The 9546-nt window shown below is 39.6% G+C and overlaps 1 pseudogene; it reads left to right on the top strand.

Moving 5' to 3' along the window:
* The first annotated feature begins 2521 nt into the window (after positions 1–2521).
* LOC103275268 lies at positions 2522–3480 on the top strand (annotated as a pseudogene).
* The last annotated feature ends 6066 nt before the right edge of the window (positions 3481–9546 follow it).

Below are 9546 nucleotides of genomic sequence, written 5' to 3'. Positions count from 1 at the left end.
AGAGAAAAATCATAAAGAAAGAAGTATTAAAATAATATAAGATCAGGCACCTGGTTCTGACCAACTCAGGAAAAAATTTCCAAGAAACAATTCTTTTACTAAACAATCTGTCTAAAATATAGAAAAGGTATCCTGCCAAACTTGTTCATGAAGAAAACATGGTCTTTTAAAAATATTTTTTTAAACAACATAAAGAAAAAAATTACAGGGTAGTTTAAAGTTTTGTGAATACAAACACAAAACTTTAAAAATTATAACAAAAACAATACAATATAGCTGTGACCCGGCAGAAGCCTTCCCACAGACACAAACATTTTATAATCTTAGAAACACTTTGAACATATCAAATTAATGGACAAGGTAAAAAACCCTATTCATTTATGTCTTCAATAAATAGATATTGAGGATCTAGTATGTATCAGGTACTATTCTAGGTATTGGTCTCTGAACAAAACAACGAACCTGACAATAACAAGTAATGCCAATAACTAGAAGAGTTTCACATGGTGACAAGTGCTTTGAAGAAAATGAGAAAAGATGATAAAATAGAGTGTGACTGGAGGTGTGTGGGGGGGGTCACATTAGGTAAGGTTAACAAGGAAGGCTTTTTGGGGAAAGATTTGAGCTGAGTCTTTTTTTTTTTGAGTTGGAGTCTCACTCTGTCACCCAGACTGGAGTGCAGTGGCCACTCCCGGCCACCGCAGCCTCCACCTGCTGGGCTCTGGCGATCCTTCTGCCTCAGCCTTGCGAGTAGCCGGAATTACAGGCATGCGCTATCACGCCTGGCTGATTTTTTGATTTATTGTAGAGATGAGGTCTCGCTGCCCAGGCGGGTCTTGAACCCGCGGGCTCAGACAATCCACTCACCTCAGCCTCCCAAAGGTGCGGGATTACAGGCTGAGCCACCGAGCCCAGCTGAGCTGAGTTTTAATATTTCAAAAGCTAGTGACAAGATAATTCTTAAAATTCATAACTTTCGAGCCGGGCCTTTGGGAGGCTGAGGTGAGTGGATTGCCTGAGCCCGCGGGTTCGAGACCCGCCTGGGCAACTTGGCGAGACCTCATCTCGACAATAAATCAAAAAATTAGCCGGGCGTGGTAGCGCACGCCTGTAGTTCCAGCTACTTGGAAAGCTGAGGCGGAAGAATTGCTGGAGCCCAGCAGGTGAGGCTGCGGTGGCCGGGAGCAGCCACTGCACTCCAGTCTGGGTGACAGAGTGAGACTCCAACTGAAAAAAAAAAAAATTCATAACTTTCATTGATTAGACCAAATAAAAAGGCATGGATTTTCTTTCTTAAAAGGAATATTATGCATACCTAAAATCAAAAGCCAGAGGCACTGGAGACTCTCTATTAAAAACATAAATATGACAAAAATGTCTTTTTCATCAGTCTTAATTAACTTTGTAATAAAATGAAAATGAAGAAAAAGAAACAAGTTATAAATAAGTGAAAGAAAGAAATAAAAATATCACTCACTCAAATGACAGGATTATATAAGGAAGATGTCCAGGACATCAACACAAAATTCATTAAAAATAATAAAGTTGTTGAGCAAAGTAGTATAAGATAAATGACAAAAGTCAGTTGCATTCTTAATAAGAGTGACACAAAGCTAGACAATATAATGAAAAAGAAGATTAACAATAACAACAAAATATTAACTACTTGGCTATTCACTTAATTTGAGACAATAAAAATATATTAAAAGAGAATCATGAAATACCAATGGGAGAAGGAAAGGAAGACATGAATAAATGTTTCTATTTACCAAGAAGAACTAATACTGGAGAGACCAAGTACTGGTTCTGACATAAAGACAGCTAAATTTACATATACATTTAAAGCAGTACAAATGAAAACCACCAAATGAAGTTTTATAGAATCTGACAGGTTGTTTCAGAAATTCTTCTGAAAAAATACAATGATTGTGAATTTATCTTTTAAAAGTTTTAAAAAAACTAAAGGTGAAAATTTTCAAAATTATATGATATCTGATGTTTAAATGCTCAAGGAAATATTAATATTCCAGAATAGATTTGATTATTTAATAACTCAACATATAGCAAAACAGAAACAATGGAATAATAGGAAATGAAATCACTACTTAATAGACTTCAGTGTTGGGTAAAATTAACTGACATCTGTACTTGAACCATAGAGTACAGTAAATTCTACAAAAGTCAAATATTTAAATAGAATAAAAAACATCAAGAAGAAAATGCACTGACATTTTTAACTTAGCTGCAGAAAAGGGGAATCATTCTGTCATCAAATAAATGGAAGCTATCATTTATCACATTTAAATACATATTTTTGACATTTAGGAGGAGATGGAGTAAGAGGTTTGCGGGAGTGTGGACCTAGGTGCTAAGTGCTGGACTTGTAGTGAACATAACAAAAGAGGTCTTGACTTTCACTGAGCTTACAGTCTGGCAGGTAAAAATCACTTAAACCACTGCTACCTGGAAGTGATTGATCTATCCTGGTGCAAACCTTCAAGGAGTAAGCAGGCAGAAAACCATGAACTAGCAACTGAAGAATAGGACAAAGACAAGTGGCCAGAAAGGCCTAGGTGGAAAAGCCCCCAGTGGGGCTAAACCAAGACAAAGCAAGCCAAGTGACACCCAGCAGGCAGAAGTGGAGCCACTCGACACAGCATGAGCTTTGTTTGATGCCAAGTGTGCTTTAAGACTGGCCATGAGTCTCTGGGAAAGGCCTTCCCTGATGGTTACATCAAATGCATCTTAAGAGGTGAATTTTCTCAGCATACCCTGGAAGAGGACTCACTTTTTAAGTCCTTTGAATACATAAAGAAAGGCTCAGACCAGGAGCTTTCTCAACAGGTTCTTGAAGCAAGCTCCTTTATTGAATGTTCTTTGGAGTGCATAAAAAAAGGGGCGAAGCAAGGTCTTCCACAACAAAATATTGGAGAGAATTCACTTGAGTATTCTGAGTACATGACAGGCAAGAAGCTTCTGCCTGAAGGAATACCTGGAATTGACTTAGCAGATCCTAAACAGCTTGCAGAATTTGCTAGAAAGAAGCTAAAATAAAATAAAATAGAATAAAGAATGTGACAGTCTGGAGACCACTACTTGTCTTCAGACTGGATGCATGAAGAAGCTGAGGAGCAGAGCTGCCCTGAAGCAGCATCTCCTTGTCCATGGTCCCCATGACCACATGTGCCGAATGTGGGAAGGCACTGCTGGAGAGCTCAAAACTGAAAAGAGACTTTCTGGTCCATACTGGAGAGAAGACATTTCAGTGCACTTTTGAAGGCTGTGGAACACGTTTTTCTCTGTACCTCAATTTGCGTACGCATGCACATCAACATTGGTGAGAAACGCCTTGTGTGTCCCTTTGAAGGCTGTAACAGGAGGTTTATTCAGTCAAGTAACCTGAAGGTTCACATCCTAACTCACAAAGACAATAAAGAATTCGTGAGAAAGAAGATGGAAGATAGCCCTCCACCAGGATAAGCGTGTCAACAGAAGTGATCAGGGACAAATACAGCTCATTGATTATTGTTTCTAGGAAGCAATTTTAAAACCAATATTGCAGGCCTGCAAGGTATATATTATGGTGTTAATAAGATACTCCTGTACTTTGCCATACCATTTTTTTTTAGTTGGAGTCTCACTCTGTCGCCCAGGCTGGAGGGCAGTGGCATGCTCAAGGCCACCCCAGCATCGCCCTGCTGGGATCAGATGATCCTTCTGCCTCAGCCTTCCAAGAAACCAGAACTACAGCATGCACTACAACACCCAGCTAATTTTTAAAATTTACTATAGAGATGACGTCTCGCCAAGTTGCCCAGGCTGGTCTCGAACTCACAGCCTCAAGCAATCCACTCGCCTCAGTCTCCCCAAGTGCTGGGATTACAGGCTGGGCCACTGAACCCAGCGCCATACCATTTTAAGAGCATCATGTGTTCTATTGTGTGCTTCTCACAGGAAGGTCAGTGATGCATTTACTTCAAAAGCATAGTCATTAATATATTATGTATTGAATTATTGGATATTAGACTTATTTTCACATACTATAAATATGAAACTCACTTTGATTTTTAATTCTATAGTTTCCAATAGCTTAGCTTTTGCCTTTTAAACATACATTTCATGGTACATGCTATAATCTTAGAGAATGAAAATTTTGCAGTAGTCAATACATGAATGAGTAGTTAAAATTTTTAAAGTCAAATGTATTTTATTTTTATGATTTCTGTTTTTATCATTGTATCAAATTATTGAAATCATACAGTTAGAAGTGAGTGGTTATTTGATAGGGTTAATTCATTTGAATCCATTTTAGATATTTAAACATAAAAGAACATAAAGCTTCAGGAAAAATAAATACATATTTTTACAATGACATAAAATAAAACATATATATTTCACATGGTGGCAAGTGCTTTGAAGAAAATCAGACAGGATGATCAATTATATATGATTATATATATATATATTAGAGATAAGGTATTTTAGAGATAAGGTCTTGCTCTGTCACCCAGGCTGGAGGGCAGTGGTGCAATCAAAGCTCGTTGTAACCTCGACTGCTGGGTTCAAGTGATCCAACCTCAGCCTCCCAGGTAACTGTGACTATAGGCGCATGCCACCATGCCTGGCTAATTTTTATTTTATTTTTTGGTAGAGATGGGAGTCTGTTTCCTATGTTGTCCAGGCTGGTCTTGAACTCCTGATGTCAAGTGATCCTCTTGCCTTGGCTTCCCAAAGTGCTGGAATTACAGGTGTGAGCCACTGTGCCTAGCTCTCACATATTTTTATTTTAAAAATGTTTTATTTTATCTTCTTTTAAACAGGGTCTCACTCTGACACCTAGACTGGAGTGCAGTGGCACAATCATGGCTCCCTGCAGACTCAAACTCCTGGGCTCGAGCAACCTTCCTGCCTCAGCCTCCTGAGTAGCTGGGACTACAGGCATGCACCACCACACCCAGGTAATTTTTCTATTTTTTGTAGAGATGGTGTCTTGTTTTGTTGCCCAGACTTTTCTCAAACTCCTGGCCTCAAGCGATCCTCCCACCTCAGCCTCCCAAAGTGCTGGGATTACAGGCGTGAGCCACTGCACCTGACCTGGAAATATTTTTAAAGTTGCAAGATGGAAAAGCAAATGCAAAAGCATGATTGATGAGATTAAATTATTAAAATGAATTTAGAATTCAGAAAAAATGTGAAATCAACATCCAGATACCACTAGAAAAGTGGTTGTAGGAGATGAGCAACTTACATTTAAGGACTACAAACAATAAAGAATCCTATACAATAGGGGACTAATAAAAACTTTGAATTATCTTTTTGGAGGGCGGGTACCTTGTAATACAGGCTTCCTCCGCTACGTAAGTGTTCTTGGAATCCATTGGCATCAGTGTACCAGCTAGTGTTGTTGTAAGAGGCTGTTCAGCTTCAGTGAAAATTTTTTTGGCGATTTTTCCAACATGTTTGCCCATTTCATGATGGGTTGTTTAAACAAACAACCTGTCCACACTGTGCTGAGTGTTCAGCAGTTTTTGACCAAAAACAGCATGACCCCTGTGCCCCACCCTCCCTATGCACCCAATCCTAGCCCAAGAGACTTTTTTATTTACCTGAATGAGAAAGTCCTCAAAAGGAAACATTTTGCCGATGTGGAAGAGGTAAAACAAAAAACTGTAGAAGCACTAAAGTCATCAAAAGTAATGAATTCAAAAATTGTTTTGAGCAGTGGAAAACACATCTTGGTAGGCATATTTCATTAGAGAATACTTTGAAGGTGACTGAAGTTTCAACGTGTAAGAATACACAATTTTTAATAAATAAAATCCAGGAGCTTTTGGGTCCCCCTCATAGATTAAGGACTGATCACCCTAGCGATTAAAGAGTAGAAATTAAAGCAAATGTAAAGTGTCATTATATGCCTACTGTGGTCTGTATTTTGGTGTCCCCTCGAAAATTCATATGTTGTCACCTAATACTCAACGTGATAATATTAACATAGTATTAAGAAGTAGGGCCTAGCCGGGCTCGGTGGCTCAGCCTGTAATCCCGCGCCTTTGGGAGGCTGAGGTGAGTGGATTGCCTGAGCCCGCGGGTTCGAGACCCCCCTGGGCAGCGAGACCTCATCTTTACAATAAATCAAAAAATCAGCTGGGCATGGTAGCACACGCCTGTAATTCTGGCTACTTGGAAGGCTGAGGCGGAAGGATCGCCAGAGCCCAGCAGGTCGAGGCTGCGGTGGCCGGGAGCGGCCACTGCACTCCAGTTTGGGCGACAGAGTGAGACTCCAACTCAAAAAAAAAAAAAAAAAAAAAAAAAGAAGTTTAGGGCTCTGTTCCCATGAATGGAATTAGTGCCTTTCTAAAAGAGGTTGAATGGAGCTGCTTTGTCCCATTCTGCCATGTGAAGATACAGAAAGAAGGTATCATCTTTGAAGCAGAGAGCAAGCCCTCACCAGACACTGAATCTTCTGGCACCTTGATGTTGGACTTCCCAGCCTCCAGAACTGTGACTAATACATTTCCATTTCTGTTGTTTATAAGACAACCAATTTAGGTATTTTGTTATATCAGCCCAAACAGACTAAGACAATGTCTTATACACTAGCAGAGAAAAGGTTAACATGACAAAATCTGTGGTAAATTAGGTACAATGACACATTGCTAGTGGAACTATGTGTTAATTTATGTTTCAGAAAAAGCAGTCTTCCATTATTTCATGTACTTTTGATCCACTTATCTTGCTTTGGAGAATATACTATATAGAAATAAATTGGCGCAGGGGTAATATATATATAGTGATGGTCATATATCATTGTTTTTAAAAATAACTTTGAAAAACGAGAAACCACCTAGAAAAGCTCACACCAAAATAGAGAAATAGCTAAGCAAAGTATGGTCTAGCACCATGATGTATTTCATTTTTTCTATTCAAAATGAAAAGCAGATAGGTGTACTCACTTTGGGAAAATTCACCCAGCTTTATTCATATAAGGTGTACACTTTTCTGTATGTTATATATATCATACTTCTTTTTTTTTTTTGAGTTGGAGTCTCACTCTGTCACCCAGACTGGAGTGCAGTGGCACGCTCCCAGCCACTGCAGCCTCGACCTGCTGGACTTCAGCGATCCTTCCGCCTCAGCCTTCCAAGTGGCCGGAACTACAGGCGCGCGCTACCACGCCCGGCTAATTTTTGATTAATTGTAGAGGTGAGGTCTTGCCAACTTGTCCAGGCGGGTCTCAAACCTGCAGGCTCAGGCAATCCACTCACCTCAGCCTCCCAAAGCGTGGGATTACAGGCTGAGCCACCGAGCCTGGCTTATATCATACTTCTAAAAAATTATTTTTAGGCTGGGCATGGTGACTCATGCCTGTAATTCCAGCACTTTGTGAGGTCAAGGCAAGAGGATTGCTTGAACCCAGGAGTTTGAGACTAGCCTGGGCAACATAGCAAGATCTCCTCTCTACAAAAAAATCACAAAATTAGCCAGGTGTGGTGACATACACCGTGTAGTCCCAGCTACTCAGGAGGCTGAGGTGGAAGGACTGCCTGAGCCCAAGAGGATGAGACTGTGGTGAGCCATGATTACTGCCTTGCAGCCTAGGCAACAGAGTAAGATCCCAACTCAAAAAATTATTTTTAAAAATAACAAACATATAAAGTAGCTTAATATGGCAAATGAAAATGTATATAAATAACATTAAATTTAAAAGTTTAACACAAAATATTAAGCATTTGCTGATTATAACCATAAAAATAAGTATATTTGTAAGCACTGACAGGACTGGGAGGGAATTGTGGTGATAAACATTTAGATTCATTTCTTTTTAAAATACCAGCTTTATTAAGATACAATTCATATAACAAAGTTCACATTTCTAAATTGTACAATTTAGTGGCTTTTAACACTCACAAGTTTGTTCAACCATCGCACTAATTTTAGATTTTCATCATCTCAAAAAGAAACCTTTTATCAGCCGGGCTCGGTGGCTCAGCCTGTAATCCCGCACTTTGGGAGGCTGAGGTGAGTGGACTGCCTGAGCCCACGGGTTCGAGACCCGCCTGGGCAACTTGGTGAAACCTCATCTCTACAATAAATCAAAAAATCAGCCGGGCATGGTAGCGCGTGCCTGTAATTCCGGCTACTCGGAAGGCTGAGGCGGAAGGAGGGGTCGAGGCTGCAGTGGCCAGGAGCGGCCACTGTACTCCAGTCTGGGCGACAGAGTGAGACTCCAACTCAAAAAAAGAAAGAAAGAAAGAAACCTTTTATCCATTAAGTAGTCACTTTTCATTCCTCTCTCATCTGGACTTGGCAATTACAAATCTACTTTTGATCTCAATGGATTTGCCCATTGTGGACATTTCATACAAATGGAATATTACATCCCATAGTCTTTTTTTTCTCACAAGCTTCTTTTACTTAGCATAGTGTTTCAGGGTACATCCATGCTATAACATGTATCATACTTCATTCCTTTTTATGGCTAAATAGTATTGCATTGTGAGGATATGCCACATTTTAAAAAATCCATTCATCTGTTGGTGAACATCTGGGCTGTTTCTACTTTTTTGTTTTGTTATGTTTTAGAGACAAGGGTTTGTTCTAATGCCCAGGTTACAGCGCAGTGGCATGATCATAGCTCACTGCAGCCTCAAGTTCCCATGCTCAAGTGATCCTCCTGCCTCAGCTTCCCAGGTAGCTGGGATTACAGGCACATTGGCAGCATGCCTGATTAATTTTTTAATTTTTTTTTTTGTAGGTCTGAGTCTCACTATTCCCAGGCAGGTCTCAAACTTCTGGCCTGAAACAATCCTCTCACCTCAGCCTCCCAAAGTTCTGGATTACATAATGTTTTAATTATTTGCATATGAGTTTTTGTGTAAACATATAAATTTGTTTGCACTTCTCTGAGTTATATACCTAAGAGTAGAATGGTTGGGTTGTATTATAACTCTGTGTTTAACCCTTAGAGTAAACTGCCAGGCTGTACTCCAAAGTTGCTATACCATTTTATATTCCCACCAGCAATGTAGGAAGGCTCCAATTTCTCCATATCTTAGACAACACTTATTTTCTATCATTATTATTGTTATAGACTAGAATCCTAGTAGATGTGAAGTGTTGTTTCATTGTGATTTTGGCTTGCATTTCTCTAATGGCTAATGATGAGCATCTTTTCAGAAGCCTGTTGACCATTTATATAATTTATATATCTTCCTTGGAAAATTCAGATTATTTTCCCATGTACAAATTGGTTTAGTTGTCTTCTCATTATTGTATTGTTAGAGTCCTTTATATATTCTGGATGCTGGACCATTACCAGATATATGATTTACAGATATTTTCTCCCAATCTGTGTATCACGCTGTCACTTCCCTTTTTTTTTGAGTTGGGGGTCTCACCATGTCACCCAGGCTAGAGTGCAGTGACACAGTCACAGCTTACCACAGCCTTGATCTCTTGGGCTTGTGTAATCCTTCTGTCTCAGCCTCCCTAGTAGCTGGGACTACAGGTGCATACTACCATGCCTAGCTAATTTTCTGATTTTTT

This window comes from Carlito syrichta, unplaced genomic scaffold (genome assembly GCF_000164805.1).
Source record: "Carlito syrichta isolate Samal-C Ts95f unplaced genomic scaffold, Tarsius_syrichta-2.0.1 Scaffold315395, whole genome shotgun sequence".
Classification (NCBI taxonomy): Eukaryota; Metazoa; Chordata; class Mammalia; order Primates; family Tarsiidae; genus Carlito; species Carlito syrichta.
Note: the sequence above shows the minus strand (reverse complement) of the source record. Positions and strands in the feature narration are given on the sequence as shown.